Source organism: Papaver somniferum, chromosome 11, assembly GCF_003573695.1.
Source record: "Papaver somniferum cultivar HN1 chromosome 11, ASM357369v1, whole genome shotgun sequence".
In the NCBI taxonomy this organism is placed as follows: domain Eukaryota; kingdom Viridiplantae; phylum Streptophyta; class Magnoliopsida; order Ranunculales; family Papaveraceae; genus Papaver; species Papaver somniferum.
This window is the reverse complement of record NC_039368.1, coordinates 332,450-347,489: the sequence shown is the minus strand read 5'-3', so window position 1 is coordinate 347,489 and position 15,040 is coordinate 332,450.

The following is a 15,040-nucleotide window of genomic DNA, read 5'->3' as shown; positions in this document are numbered from 1 at the left end:
TCCTATACAAAATGATGAGTACAAATCCTCCATATGAACGAGTTCCACTAGGTCTTTGTCCCTTCTTCTCTTGTGACTTCACTTTTGTAGCTATTTCCACTTGTTTTGGATGATTCATCTAATAAAACACAAATAAGAGAAAACAAGCGTAATATACAATAATTTGCAAGAAAACCAACAAATACTAGCATGGAATTGACAAAAAATATATGTGAAATATGCACTTATCAAATTCCCCCACACTTGCCTTTTGCTAGTCCTCGAGCAAACTAAACTACAACAACTCCATTTCGCCGAGGATACGGTTGCACTTAGCATGTGCAACATTCCTTTAAACCCCTATGTGTCCCTAGTGGACGAGTTATAGTCTCGTGAGGGCTTACGATAGGTATACCCACAAAACCTACTCCAACTTCAAAGCGTTCCAGCGTACCAAACATCCAAAGATCTATGAGGACATAGAGTTTCTGCATGCTAGTAATAAGAAGTTATAAATACCAAAGAACATATTCTCATTCTTAAATGTTGAGTGAGAAATAACCACACCATAATGAGAGAACGCGTGTTTGAGAGCGATCAGTAAGCATTTCTCCTCGACTTCTGCCTCACCAATAGGGTTTTATGATAATTGCACTCAATAAGATGGCTTATTTATGGGTCTCACATGTGTGCAGGTATGAATGAAGAGAGAAATCCTACACACGTTGAATGGTGGGAAAGAAACCTTCCGAATAATTTCTGGAGACTCCATAAAATCGTGGAAAATAAAGATATTTTTCTGATGATCTCTAAGAAAGGAAATCAACCGATCGGCAGTGATGAAAGCACCACTCTCACAGCATCCAATAGAAACGTCATCTTTAGCTCGTCTTCTTCATCTTCTTGGTCTTCGTCTTCGGTCTTCAACTGTTGATGATAAACTCTTGAACTTCGTAGATTCTTGACAATTTGTAACTCTTTTCCTCTATTTCCTTGTTGCTTGAAACTTCTTTATATAATTTTCTTCTCTATGGCCTTATTAAACAAATAACAACCTAAATGCAAATCTTTTTGTATATATATTTATTTTCTTTTCATTTTTTTTATAAAGAGATTGCAACTACAAAAAGCAAACCAAAATGAACATAGCCATGAAATAAGTACTTTACCGTTTTGATCTTCACAACTTGTATGTTTTCGTATCATAAACTTCAATAATTCTTATCTTTTTATTTTTTTCGCTCTTGTACTTAGTCTTCCACTTTTGATATAGAATTTCGATCATTGTATTGTTGCTTGTAAACCTCAAACATATACAACTTTCTTTGTAGATTTTGATGTCAGTCCGCTTGTTCATGATGATGGTGTTTCTATGGATCTGTTGTTGGAGAGAGAAAGAGAATGGTGCTAACTGCAAATCAAACTACAAGAAGATGGTTTTCGTCTATAGACGTCACCCTCATGATTGACAAAATTAGCACTCAAGAGATCAAATAGTAGTGCCTATATTAGTGGGAGGTTGGGTAGCTCATCATTCTACCCGGAATTAACGTACGGTGACACACACTCAAAAGAAAGCTTTTTAGTCAGCTACTAAGAAAATTTGGTATGGTGCCTCTGTTGATATGAAAATAGGTAGCCTCCACTAATGATTGATCAACAAATATAATAATGCATTTCTCCCTGCTCCTCATTTGCATCAATGACATGATTTAATCCATTATTTAACTCTCTAACAAGCAAGAAATCCGGACGTACTTCTCTTAAACTTCCAAGTTCAGTTATGTCGGTCAGAATTCTCTATGTAAACATACCTAGAAGTATGCTAGGGACTCTAAAATCTCTACAAGTTGAAGGTTTTTTATGCAAAAATTTTAAAAACTCTATATGCAAAATATCCAAATACTCCACCATACTTAAACTTCACATTGTCCTCAATGTAATTGACTCATCCTAAGTAAAATTAAGGTGAGAAATCCTAATATGATATGCAAAAGAAGAAAATTGAAAACAAAAAGCATAGAAAATATAAAACATATGGGTTGCCTCCCATTCAGCGCTTAGTTTAACGTCCTCAACCCGACCTTCTTGTTATCGGCCGTAAACCAATAATATGAAAATTAGGTAGTCTTCCCAGAAAACAATATGAAATTGTAATAATAACTTCACAAAAACATTAGCATAAGATATAAATAATGAAGTTATCATTTTATTGAAGTTTCCCCCACACTTAGTCCTTTCTACACTCGAAAGTGGATAAAGAACATAAAATTCGGGAACTTCAAAAGGTTCTTCAGCATGGAGAACCTGCAAACCATTAGAATCAAACACATTAAGTGGTGGATACTTAAAAGCAAAATAATCCATTAAAACTTTGGAAGAACATAACTCCAATCCTAAGTGAGGTATTTTCCTAAAGGATTAATAGATATAGAATTATGTAAAGGATTAGACAAACCTTGTTCTGGATCGTCATCTTTTTTCTCTATTGAATTATTTACTTTAAGTATGTCGTGGTCTTTTATCGAACTTTTAATTTCTGCTTCAACCAAAATCTCAGCATCATCGACAAGCTCAATTGGGTCTTCCACAAAATCAATCAAATTGGTTTCATTCTCAATCTCTATCTCTTCAACACTTTCATCATCTAAATCAAATTCCGCTCTCATGAACTCTTCCTCCGTATAAAGTTTTGGGTATTCTTCACGAGTCTAAGTTGAGGGAATGATTGGGTCTACCTCTTGCAAATCAAGCGGCCTAAAAATATTGTAATCCGGATATTCATTGTAACGTTGATATGCGTTTGAGTATGTCACACCGTTCATAACAATGGTTCGGCCATACCAAGGCTCCTCCTTTTGAATAGGCGAATGATCATTATTAGGATCCGGAGTTGGAATACCTTCATCACTGTAATATGGAATCTCCAAAGGTTGCTCATCTTCAAAAAAATTGTTGTCGTCCATAGGAATTTCGGAATTATTTCGGTTTTGGGGCCAAACTTCTTCCTTATCCATATTTTTACCGACTAGAGCAATTTGTTCATATAGTTTCTCTGAATTCCTTTGAATTTCTCGATTTTATTCTTCCCAATAATAGTGTTGATCATGTTGTTCAATGCGATTCTTTATGGTATCTTCTAAGCTAGGATTATTATCCAAGCTTTGCGATCTCGATGAACCTTCCTCTATAACATCATCATATTTAGATATATAATGTTGAATCTGCAAGACTAGAGGAAACATGATTAGTAGCATAACTATCCCCCCACCCTTGTGATTGTTTACTTATATGCCTGTCATAAGGTTGTTGACATGTATGATAATATCCGTAAGGTTCCGCGGAATATTGATCATTGCCAAAAGATTGGTTTAGATTATATCCACAATATGGTTGGTAGTTATCAAAACTTTGAGATTGAAAACCTTATTGATTACCACTATCATATGTCTGATCTTGTGCTCCGTACATGTTATTTCCGCAAGGAAACATGACGAATCACAAGATAAATAAAATCAAAACAAAAACAAGCTAAACAAATAACAAATAACAAGATATATCCATGATGGTTCCCACAAAGAGCTGTGTAATTGATATGTTATTTAGTTCAGAAAGATAAAGTAAATAACAAAATGGGGATTTGTTTTAAGATAAATAAAAAGATAATAAGAAAACAAAGATGATTAAGGAATCATTCACCGCCACTGAACATAAAATACTCGTTTATTCCTTGTTAATTTGCTATTATCACTAACCGTAGAATAGCAATAAGCTCTACTATCCCCATAATCCTGTTGTCACTGGATACGGAAGCGCTTGATTATCAGATTCTATCCATCTGGTCCACCATGAATAAGCTCTCAAGGTGTAAACCATCGAATGCATTACGTTTTGTGAATTAGTTTGATCCTAGGATCAGACGCATAAGCTCGGTCTGCTTACTAGTGTCATCTTTATACACAATTTTTTAACAGAATCCCTCTGTCAGCTTTTGCGATGTACCACTTATGTATTTAATTGAGTGACTATTACACGTATCACCAATCCTAATACTAGTAGAAGAATTGTTATTAGATATATTCAAATGGCCAATTGAACAACCAATTAATAATCTTAGACGATAAAAACAATAGAGACAATCGACAAAAAAATTAAACTCAAAATAAACTTGTGAAAAGAATTAAAGTTCCATTACTCGGGACTTTGAAATCATCCAGAATCAGTAAAAGATTAACTACACATGTATTTACTAAAACCAATAAAAAAATATATGAAATAAGAAGAAAATAGCTTGATTTCCCTCTAAAGGAAGAAATCCTAGAAAATAGAAAACCTTTCTTCTCTGCTTTTGTGTATTTTTTTCTCTCTCAAAAGTTGTGTGAATCTCTTTTTGTTGGCTGCTATTTATAGGCTTCTAATATGATCCAAAATATGCTTGCAAGATCGGGAATCAAAGTCGGTTTGACTTATTCAAAAATAGATGATGGTAATTCGGTGTAGCAGGTCGTACTCATGAAATGTCTGCACGCCTTTTCAATCATTCGATCTCCTGGGTACATCATTTGTCTTCATATACACCGTTGATATATCCTTATTCAATGCACCGTTTTGCACAAGATCCTCACTCCTCCAAAACGCGTCAAAGTTCTCTGCAAACGTATTGCAGCCAGGCTCCAGCACGTACTCAGCCTGTTACCTCTTCTGAGTTGTACAACTTTTGGACTTCCAGCATGGCAGTAACAGCTCAACTCCACGTACAATCTTCATTGTTCCGTGCGCATCTTCTTCTCAGGCTCGACTTCATCTCCGACCATTCACCAGTTAACCAACAGACCGTTGAATCAACCTCTCGATCCACATTTATCAGAACCAATGGCAACAGCCATTTCCTTCTCGAGATCGGTTCCATCTCAACCTTCATGATTCTCTGATTTCGATCACCGGCATTCATCAGTAACCTTTGATCCTGATGGCAGCAATCCTCCATTGATCACGAGCTTCACCAGCCACATCTGTTCCGTAACCAACAATACCCCATTCTTCTTTCCTGTTTCTGCATGCCACGGTTTAACCCACAGCATCAATAATCATTCTTCCATCACATGCTGTCAATGGAAGCAGCGAAGACAACTCCTTCCTGACAACAAATTCTCTCCATCAATGCCCGATAATGGCAGCAACACCACTGATACATAAAACTTTATTTCAAACTCGACCCAAGTCTTCTAACTTCTACTACACCCCATTGAACCGTTCGAATTCGAGAATCACTCCGAACCATCCCCATCTTGATCATCACGATCAACAGCATCTTCGGCCGGTGATTTTCCTTCCTGCTAAAGTCGATTGGAGAGAATGATGGCGCCCTGTGTAAATAGGCCGGGTGTCTTTAACATCTTTTAAGTTTCCTCCTTCCCCTTTGTAAAAGACCAAACTTCCTTTAGCAGTTCCTTTGGACTTGACCGCCCCTTAAAAAAATGACCACTCCTTAACCACAGCGGGGGTGCCAATAGCACTTGACCGATAAAATGACCATTTTTACCTTTTAATCTTCTAAGTCATTGTTTTGCTCATAACTTCTTCATACGAACTCAGAATGACTTTGTTCTTTCGCCTTTGACTTCATCTTCCCGTCCTCTACAAAATGATGAGTAGAAATCCTTCATATGAACGAGTTCCACTAGGTCTTTGGCCCTTATTCTCTTGTGACTTCACTTTTGTACCTATTTCCACTTGTTTTGGATGATTCATCTAATAAAACACAAATAAGAGAAAACAAGTGTAATATACAATAATTTGCAAGATAACCAACAAATACTAGCATGGAATTGACACCAAATATATGTGAAGTAAGCACTTATCAGAAACATAACCAATGTGAGTGATTGGCATACCTTCACCAATTGCAGCTTGTATTTCTTCAGCTCCCTCAAAAGTTGTAGCATGTTCTAGTTCAGTTTCATCATTAGTAATATGATTGTTTTCCCCAGGGTCACCATACCAGGGGTTATCTCCAATCATGTGAATATATGAGATTTGATATGCAAAATTAAACCTATATCTACATTCTGGAGGCAAAGGACCTGCTTTCTTGTAGATCTGACAAGCTTTGTCAGATATTGGTGCAGCAGGAGAATTTGAAGAGGATGCACTAGGAGTTGATTTTGGTGGAAATGTAGGGAAAAAATTAGGCATAGGTTGATGTTAAAACTGTGAGAAACCTCTAGGATAATATGAAAATTGATATCTCACTGGATTAGGTTGTGAAAAACGAGAGGATTGTGGATAATGAGAATAACCTCTACCTCTACCAAACTAAGAGTTAGTCCTAGCATTAGTAGCAAATAATTTGGCATTAGCTTCAGATAACAAATCCTTCTGTTTTATGGTAACAACTATTTCTTCACTCAATAGCAAATTATTTAACTCTTTAGAAGTAACATTTGGAGTACGAACTCTATTTGAAGTAGAGAAAGAGTGGGTTATATTCTGGTACTAATCCATTTAGAATAGTCACAACCAATTCATCATCAGAGATTCTAGATCTAGCAACAAATAACTCATTTGTGATTTGCTTGATATCACTGAGAAAAGCAGAGATTGTACCTGAACCAAGACGTAGTGATTGAAGCTTTAAACGAAGTTGAATCGAATGTCTTGAGGAGCTTCTTGCAAATCTTGATTCAATTGTTTCCCGTAGATTTTTCGAAGTATTAGCTCCAGCAACATACATAATAACAGATTCAGAAATATTGACATTTGGATTCATAAAATGAGTGTTGTATTATCATAATGCCATGATGTATAACTTGGACTTACAACGTTATTGACCAGATACGTAGAACATGGAAGTGGTCCATCAAGAAAACCATGAACTTTGTATCTTTTCAAGAATGGAAGAAGTAAAAATTTCCATGTAAGAAAATTACCATGTTTCAGTTTATATGAAAGAATCCTGGAAATTTGATTAAGTAGAAGAGTAGAGATTCTGGATTCGTAATTCACCATTAAAGAAACAAAAGACAATCCGATGATTAACAGAAGAAAGTAGAGCAATTGAATTGATCTGAAAAGAAGAATCAAAGAAAGCATAGAAAATTTTTCAGATTTGAAAAAAATTAATAGCGGTGGAAGTGCGGAAATGTATACATCTGATACCATAATAGAAATATATCACTTGAATTAAATGCTAATCATCAGTTGTAGACAGAAATGTATCACTTGAATTAAATGCTAATCATCAGATGATTGGTTCCAGATTTTACATCAATGTATTAGTATTGTGTCTTATTCGGTGTTGGTTAATGGTTCACCTGGTGAATTTTGTTTTCCTTCTATAGGTATTCAGCAAGGTGATTATCTATCGCCGTACATTTTTATAATATGTATGGAAGTCTTATCTTAACTTGTTTTGAAAGGAGAAGAAGATAATTTGATACAAGGTTTCAAATTAAGAAAAGATAGCCCAACTATCTCGCATTTATTTTTTGCTGACGACTGCATGCTTTTTTCGAAAGCCTCTTTGTTGTATGATGGAAATCTGCTGAAAATTATTAGAAATATTTTTGCAAGGGCTTCTGGGCAGGCTATTAACAATGAAAAATCTAGTTTTTTCTCTAGTTTGAAAATGCATCATAAACATAAAAAGCTTCTCTCTAAAGCTCTTGGGATCAAATTCATGAGCACTTCTGAGAAGTATTTAGGGATTACCCTTTTTGTTAATAGGGATAAAATTAAATCTTTCCAATTTTTGATAAATTTTTTTACTCTAGATTAGGAAATTCAAAAAAATCTAGTCTAATGGTGCTGGCCGAATTGTGGTTACTAAGCATTCGCTTTCTAGTCTTGCTGACTATCATATGTTTTTTTTCCTTTTCCTAAGAAGATTACTTCTAAAATTGATGCAATTCAGAGAACTTTCTGGTGGTCTAAGAAAGACCTAAAACATGTTGCCTATTTTTCATTCACGGGGAAATATGAATAAGGATAAAAAATGTGGTGGGCTTGGTATTAGAAATACTTATGCTACTAATAAAGTCTTGATAGATAAACTTGGTTGGAGAATCTATCAAAATCCTGAGCTTTTGATTTCAATTTTTTTATTAATCAGAATCTGTTGGAAATTGATAAAGCAGATGATTTTGCTTCTTGGGTTTGGAAAGGTATTGTCAATAGTTTATCTTTCTTAAGATCTAATACAGTTTTTAAGATAAATGATGGTAGATTGACAAAAATTTGGGAATCTGTTTGGTTACCGGGTCTTTCTACTCCTCATTCTTCTATAGTTTCTAACTATAATGATTATACTTATGTTAATGATCTTATTGATATGAATAGGGTACTTGGAATGAGGTTCTGTTAAGCTATTTGTTTTCTACTGATGACATTATTAGAATAAAGACGATTAAGGTTAAGCTTCACTGTAGGGATAAGGTTAAATGGGCTCATACTAAGGATAAAAATTATACTATAAAATCTTCCTATAGAGTTTTTAGGAATGAAGTCAGTAATGGAGAAGAGGCTTCTTTTTGGAAAAAAGTTTGGTCTCTGGATTGTTTGCCTAAAATTAAGTTTTTCATGTGGAAGATCTTTGCGCAGATGCTTCCAATTAACACTTTACTTCATCATTATAATCCTGCTGTTAATACTTCCTGTCATCTTTGTAAGAATGGTATTTAAACTGTTACTCATGTTTTCTTTCACTGTCCTGTTGCTGCTCATGTATGGTTTGGTTTCTCACTCCAGCACTTGGTTAACTCATGTGTTGTTTGCTTTGCTGCTCATGTGTGGATGATTTCTTCTTAGAAAGGTTTGAAGATAAATTTGGTCAATCTCCTTTGTTGTTAGATGACCAAGTATTGGTGCAATTGTTATGTGGAGAATTTGGAAATGCAGATGTGATGTGGTTTATAATAAAGTCATTATAAATATAGATAAAATTATTCTTGAATCAAAAGAACAATAAACACATATATAGCTCCTACCAAGAAGATTCAGAAGGAAGTTATGCAAGTTAGAATCCCTATAGAGCTTGTGTCATTGTATTTTTGTTGGTGGTTCTTTCAAGAATTATAATATGGGAGTGGGTCTAATTCTGCGTGACAATGCAGGAACAGTGATTCGTTCGTGTTCGGACTTTGGGTTGGTTTCTGAAACAGTTGGAGCTGAAGCAACTGCTCTGTTTTTGGCTATCTCTTGGGAAATGGAGATAAAACTAACCAACGTTATGTTTATCAGTGACTGCCTTTAAGTTGTAGATTTTTTCAATGGAGGCAGCGGCAATGTGGAGTGGGGATGCAAGGATATCTTGGTGAACTGCAAATCTCTTCTCTTAAGTTGTAATAGTTATAGGATTGTTTATATTAATCGTTCTAAAAACAAAGTAGCAGATCGACTTGCATGTCGAGTTAGGAAGTATTTTATTAAGGATGTATGGGTCTTTTTTCCTTTTTTTTTGGACAATTTGGTGAGGAGGGAAACTTTGACGAATGCTTGTAATTTGCTTATAAGTTAATATAGTTAGGGTGTTTTCTTAGAAAAAAAAAATTAAATTAAATGCTAATCATCAGTTACAGACACTGCACAGAGATGAGTGTATTTAAACACACATCATACAGACACAGAAAGTAAGAAAGTATGATTGGACTTACAGCCTGTCACCAGCTAACCAATCTCCACTCACATGTACACACACATTACACACGTGAGACTGTACGGACACAAAATACAGTACATATCCAAATATGAAAACAGCAGTAGTAGAATGTTCTCTACTAAATGGAAGAGAAAAAGAAAGTAAGTAACTTACTGTTTCATTTTAAATTTTCTTGTTGGAATTGATCTATGAGGGAATATTATATGGTGAAAGAATTCTATCTTTCAAATTTCATGACACCTAATTAAGCATTTGGAATTGATAATCAAGTGATGGAAGTTTAACTTGACATCTTACACTTTTTCCAAGTTTGGAATATCTTGGATTCCATCACAAGACTTGCTGTAGTGTTGCTGAGATGCAATTCATGATCTATTTGAAGCATATGGTGATGTTATTGTTGGAGAAAATGAGTTATTTAATAAATGGATTTTTGGTCTTGGTGTGGTTTGATCTCATGACCTAAGGGTCTAAGGATACTCACTTTTCTACACGTAAAAGGAAGGGACAGAGATCCTATTTTGCATGATATCACTCTTCTACACGTATTTATTTTTGGCGAATTTTTCTTTAGGAAATTAATTCCAAAAATATTTTCTTAAGAGTTTTATTTGTGGGAAATTCCTTTTACGAGTTTTACTTGTTTTTTGAAGAAAACCAAAACCTAACTTGATTTGAAAGTATCTCATCCTATAAATATGACTCGAAATTCTGTTTTCAAAACACATAAGCAGCAACTATCTCTAGGTCTACTTTTCTTCTTCTTCTTGTTTTTTGTGCGTCGTTTTACTTCCATCCTTGTTGCTGAGTTCAAGAGTGGGTAAATTACGTTGTGCTAACTCAAGTTATATCAGGCAGTCTTATCCTGGACACATCTTCACACGTTGGGGTTTAGCATTACTTCAGAGTATACCGACGAACTAATGTGTTAAGGACAGCTTGTTGAACCTGTGATTCTGCCCTCATCAATTTGTTCGTGGTAGAGTTGTTTGATACGGTTTTTTATATTTATTGTTTGATACATCTGACGTTTATTCTATTGTTGCAAGAGTCCAAAAATCTTAACACATTATTATTCCTTGTAACAATGGGAAAGAACGACGTTGAAAGACCAAAGAAGTTTAACGGAAAGGATTTCAAGAGATGGCAATCCAAGATGCTATTTTATCTAAGCCATCATGAACTGGATTATGTACTTGTTCCACATGATGAATTGATGAATGCTGAAGGTTTAACTGAGGAGGTGATCGAGTATAACAAGAGGTGTAATTTTCTGGGGGAAAATCATATCATGAATGGTTTGGAAGATGCGATGTATGATTTTTACAATGCTAAAGAAAATTTCAGTGCTTATGATTTGTGGACTGCGTTAGAAGCAAAGTATCAAGCGGAGACTGTAGTGAGCAAGAAATTTCTGGTGGCGAAGTTTATGGACTTCAATATGACGAATGATAAGCCTGTTGTTGATCAATTCCTCGAATTTCAACAGATCATTAATGAGATTCTTGTTCAAGGTATGGTCATTGATGAGACGTTTCAAGTATCTGCGGTAATTAAGAAGTTACCATCTTCTAGGTCTGAGTACAAGAAAAATCTAAGAAATGAAACTGGCGAGATCAACATGGTTGAATTAGGAAAGAAAATTCAAGTGGAAGAGATGTTGAGTACCAAGGACAAGAATGTGTCTTCTGCAAGGGACATGAGTAACAAAGCTCATATGACTGAACACAGATCTTCCAAAGCTGGAAAAGGTGAGAGTAACAATCGTAACTCTAAGCGTGGTCCTCCCAAGAAAGGTATGTTTCGAAAACCAGAGTCTAGAATTACTAAAATTAAGGGTGCTTGTTATGCGTGTGGAGTTACTGGCCATATGGCAGTTTACTTTAGACATCGTAAGGACAAGAAGGATAATGCTAACTTGGTTGGAAAGAACAAAGACGAGTTTTCTGCTACAGTGTCTGAAGTTAATTTGGTGACTAATGTGATGGACTGGTGGGTAGACTCTGGAGCTACCAAGCATGTTTGTGGGAAAAGAGACCTGTTCACCTCCTACCAGAGGGTAGGGGAAGGCGAAAAACTCTATATGGGTAACTCATCTGCATCAGAGGTTGCAGGAAAAGGAAAGGTCGGTCTGAAGCTCACATCTGGCAAGACTCTTACATTGAATGAAGTTCTTCATGTTCCAAACATCTGCAAAAATCTTGTTTCTTGTTCTGTTTTAGATGATAAGGGTTTTAAAGTTTCAATTGAGTCTGGAAAACTTATGGTAACTAAGGGCAATGATTATGTGGGTAAGGGTTATAAGACTGGGGGTCTTTATAAACTTAATGTAAACTGTCCTGAAGTGAAATTGAATGATTCTTCTGCTTACATATGTGTGTCATCAAATGTTTGGCATGGTAGACTTGGTTATGTAAATTACAAATCAATGCATAAACTGGCTAGCGTAGAATGCATACACAAATTCACTTTAGATAAAAGTCATAAGTGTGAGATTTGTGTATAATCTAAGCATGCTAAGAAATCATTTAGTAAGAATGTCCAGAGAAACACTAAACCCTTAGAGTTAATCCATTCAGACCTAGTTGACATGAAGTCAGTTCAAATTAGAGGTGGTAAGAAATGGCTTGTCACTTTTATAGATGATTGTACGAGGTACTATCATGTTTATTTGCTTAGAGGAAGGACGATGCCTTAGAAGCCTTTAAGATATATAAACATGAAGTTGAAAACCAATTGAATGCTACCATTAAAACTATTAGGTCTGACCGTGGTGGTGAATATGAAATTCCTATTGGAAATTTCTGTGAAGAACATGGCATAATACATGAAACTGCAGCCCTTTATTCACCTCAATCCAATGGTGTAGCTGAACGTAAGAACCGTACCCTTAAGGATATGATGAATGCCATGTTGATTAGTTCAGGATTACCTTCGAACTTGTGGGGGGAGGCTATCCTCTCAGCCAATTACATCTTGAACAGAGTACTCTTTAAAGGATCAGATAAAACTCCATATGAGTTATGGAAAGGTAGACAACCATCTTATGCTTACTTCAAAGTGTGGGGGTGCTTGGAAAAGGTGGCCATCCCTCCTCCTAAGACAACTAAGATAGGACCCAAAACCGTTGATTTTGTTTTTATAGGGTATCCTGAGAATTCTAGTGCTCATAGGTTTATGGTTGTGAGTTCTGAAATTTCTGACAGAGGGTTGAATACTATCATGGAGTCTAGGGATGCTGAGTTCTTTGAGAATGTATTTCCTATGAAACGTGATTCTCGAAAGTAATGTTTAGATGATCCCAAAGAATTTCCGTCAACCAGTCATTCATTACCTTTAGAGGAAGATGAACCAGAAATAGAACGTAGAAGAGGTAAAAGGGTTAAAACAAAGAAAACCTATCCTGGTTGCATTACATACCTAGCCGAGTCTGATCCTCAGACTTATAAAGAAGCCATGACTTGTCCTGAAGCTCCGTGGTGGAAAGAAGCTTCAATTAGTGAAATGGATTCCATTCGAGAAAACGATACTTTTGAACTTGTAGATTTACCTCCAGGGTCTAAGGCCATAGTTTGTAAATGGATTTTCAAGAGAAAACGTAATATACATGGAACTATTGAAAAATACAAGGCTAGGTTGGCAGAGAAAGGCTATAAACAGATAGAAGGTATAGATTTATTTGATACATATTCACCAGTGAGTAGAATTAGCTCCATTGGGATGTTAATTGTTATAGCTTCTGTCCATAACCTAGAGATACATCAGATGGATGTAAAGACAGCGTTTTTGAATGGTGATTTAGATGAAGAAATCTATATGGAAGAACCCGAAGGCTTTATAGTTAAAGGTTGTGAAAAGAAAGTTTGTAAACTGAAGAAATCTTTGTATGGATTGAAACAAGCACCTAAACAATGGCATGAGAAATTTGATCATGTGATGATTTCTAGTGGTTTTAGAATTAATGAATCTTATAAGTGTGTTAGTATAAACTTTTCAAGGATGCCTTTGTGATTGTATGCTTGTATGTTGATGATATGCTTATACTAGGTACAAACATGGATGTTATTAATACCACTAAGAAACTGTTGAATGAGAACTTTGACATGAAAGACTTAGGCCCCGCTGATGTCATATTAGGGATGAAGATTGGAAAAACTTCTAATGGCTATAGTCTGATTCAGTCTCATTATGTTGAATCCATACTTAAGAAATATAATCAGTTTGACTGTAAACCTGTTTGCACTCCATATGATTCTTCTTGCAAACTCATGAAGAATAAGGGTGTAGGTGTTAAATAACTTGAATACTCGAGAGTCATAGGAAGTCTGATGTATTTGATGAATTGTACGAGACTAGACATTGCTTATGCTATGAGTAGGTTAAGCAGGTATACTTGTAATCTAGGGAAAAAACATTTGGATGCACTTATTAGAGTGCTAAAGTACTTGAAGTACACAATGACCTTTTGTTTGAATTACGAAAGGTATCCGGCCGTCCTTGAGGGATTTTGCGATGCAAACTGGATAGCAGACTCAGAGGATTCTAAGTCTACGAGTGGATATGTATTCACTCTAGCAGGTGCGTCTGTATCTTGGAAGAGTTCCAAAAAGACATGTATAGCTCGCTCAACTATGGAGTCGGAGTTTATTGCGTTAAATAAAGTAGGAGAGGAGGCCGAATGGCTAAGAAACTTTTTAGAAGATATTCCTATCTGGAATAGGCCTGTGCCAGCTATATCTATACATTATGATAGCAAATCTGCAATAGGTAGAGCTAAGAATAACTTCTACAATGGAAAGTCTATACATACGCGTAGAAGACATGATTCTTTGAAATTACTAATTTCAACATGAGTTATTTCCATAGATTGGAAAAGGTCCAAGGAGAATATCGCGGACCCTTTGACGAAAAGTTTGTCCAAAGAGATAGTTAGTAAACATCGAAGGGGATGGGTCTTAGGCTCAAATAATTAAACTTTCCATGAAGGATACTCAACCTTGTTGACTGGAGATCCCAAGATCAAGGTTTCGAATGAGACAACTAATTTATGGTAGGTAAAGGTAAACACTATCAGAGATTTCATTCTCTGTCCCTTCCTTATGGTGTTGATGTGATAGTTTGACTGCATGTGGAGGATGACTTTTAATTAAGTCTTAATGAGTTCTATAGTTTCAATTTAAGATTGAAGTGGGGTGTAGCAGTAAACACTCTTGATGGAACTCACCTATCTGAATGAGTAAGTGGGTCGCTTCCTATGAGAATGGAGCCGATTCTCTAGAGCATTCTGAGAAACAGGATATGTCCAGGGCCAAAATGGACAAAATGGCACGAACTTAGCAACACTTGGAGGATATCATGCGTGGATGTTATTAGATTAAACCAAACGCTAGAAGTTCAAGACATCGC